We start from the raw sequence: 2198 nt of genomic DNA, 5'->3' as shown, positions 1-2198 counted from the left end.
AGCGCGTCTGCCGTTCTTTCCCGATTCCCTGCGCTCACGCGCTGACATTTCTGCTCTCTCTCGTTCTCTCTTCTCTCTCTGTCTCTCTCTCGTTCTCTCTCTCTCTCATACTCTCGTCTCTTTTCTCTCTCTCTTTTCGCTCGCTCTCTCTACACACTGTCGCTCATTCTCGTTGTAGCTCACTCTATAGTTCTCTCGTTCTCTCACTATCTCACTCTTTCTCGCGGTCTCCGTTCTTTTCCGATTCCTCGCTTCACGCGCTGACATTCTCTCCTCTCTCTCTCTATCTCTCTCTCTCGCTCGCTCTCGGCTTCTCTCTCTTCCTCTCTCTCTCTCTCTTTGCTCTCTTCTCTCTCGCTCTCTCTTTTTTCTCTGTCTCTCTCTTCTCTCTCTCTCTCTCTCCTCTCTCTCTCACTCTTTCTCTTCGCTCTCTTTCTCTCTCCTCTCTTTCTGCTATTTCTCTCTCTTTCTTTCCCTCTCTCTTCTTCTCTCTCTCTTTCACTCATCGTCTCTCTCTTTCTCTCCATCTCTCTCTCCTCCAGTCGTTACAACCGCACCCACGTATAGAAGTGTGGCTACGGCGCAATCAGATTTAAGAGCTGCCTGGACTTGCCAGCCTCTTTTGCGACGCGCGCGAAATCAGTATAGGACGAATTTCCGATGCAATTCGTCTTGCGCTCTCAGTTGGTTGAGAATTCTATAGGTACCCCGTCACGGACTGGTGTGTGTGCGTGTGTTGGTGTTGTGTGTGTGTGTCGTGTGTGTGTGTGTGTGTGGTGTTAGTGCGTGCGTAACCCACTGCGTGTGTGCGTGCGTGCGTGCGTGCGTACGTGGTGCGTGCTTGCGTTGCGCGCGTGCGTTGTGGTGTATGTGAGTGTTCGTGTGCGTATGTGTACGCGCGTGCGTGCTTGGGGGCATACGTGCGTGTGCGTGCGTGCGTGTGTATGTGCGTGTCCCTGTGTGCGTGTGCGCGTGTGTGTCTGCGTGCGCGCGCAGCAGATATAGAGGCTAACTATAGTTACGGCTGCCGGGGCGAATTATGTGGCGACCGTGAATAATAATGTCATACTATGGTAACCAGATACGAACGCATTTTTTCAGCCCTACTTGAAACGACCGACCCAGTTCCCCAGACTCGCTAACCGGATCTAATCTGACATCTCGATTACAGCAAGGGCATTTCACTTAGGGAGTTGTTAGCACAGCTTTCTATAGGAATAAGATAGACAGCTCGTGCATAACACCAAGAGCTAAAATCAATAATACATTATTGTAATATTGTATCATTATTGTAAAATGATAACATTATTAGATTGCATAATTTTGTATTATTAGCTCTTGATAACACGCCACTCGTAGGCGATACCTGAGGGGTGGGGCAGGATATGAATAAATAAATAAATAAATATATATACATGTCTAGCACTCGTACGGGCAGACTCGGTAGACAGACTAGCTGACATGTGAACGATGGCTGCGTGTAATATTTACGCTAATCCAGTTAGAATAGCTTAGCCTACCAGCAAGACGGACAAGACAGGAAGACAAGAAGACAGGAGCAAGATGGGGCAGTTTATCTCTCGGACATGGATGTTAGGATAGCTGACTAGAAGCATGATGAGGCAGTTTATCTATCGGACAGGGCTGTTAGCACAGCCTACTAAAAACAAGATGGGGCGTTTTATCCGATAGGATAGCTTATCAGTTACCAGGAACAAGATGGAAGCAGTTTATTTATCGGACGGGTTGTTAGGATATCTTAGCAGGAACAAGATGGAGGTATAGTTTATGCATCTGACAGGGCTGTTAGAACAGCTTACTAGAGCAAGCTCATTAGAAGGAGATGGACAGTTTGTACTGACGGTAGGATCACTTGATGGAATAAGCAGGAAAGTCTTATACTCGGGATAGGGCTGGCAGAATAGCATATACACTATATGATATAGGTTTCTTGTACATATACGGCATAGCTGTATAGGTATAGGATAGCCGACTAGGCTCTCATTCAGCTAATACGATATCGTTTATATTTATATACATATATACATAGCTGCTTGCTGATGCACCGCACCCACACACATGATATGCCCACACACACGATATGCCCACACACATGATATGCCCACACACATGATATGCCCACACACATGATATGCCCACACACATGATATGCCCACACACATGATATGCCCACACAC

General features: G+C 47.0%; 1 protein-coding gene across 1 annotated transcript in view; it reads right to left on the bottom strand.

Moving 5' to 3' along the window:
- LOC106810084 (relaxin receptor 2-like) overlaps window positions 1-2198 on the bottom strand; it is a 36782-nt gene that overhangs the window by 32966 nt on the left and 1618 nt on the right. The window lies entirely within an intron of this gene.

The sequence above is a fragment of the Priapulus caudatus genome, unplaced genomic scaffold, assembly GCF_000485595.1.
Source record: "Priapulus caudatus unplaced genomic scaffold, Priapulus_caudatus-5.0.1 Scaffold409, whole genome shotgun sequence".
NCBI lineage: Eukaryota > Metazoa > Priapulida > Priapulimorpha > Priapulimorphida > Priapulidae > Priapulus > Priapulus caudatus.
This window is presented reverse-complemented; position numbering and strand designations above follow the sequence as displayed.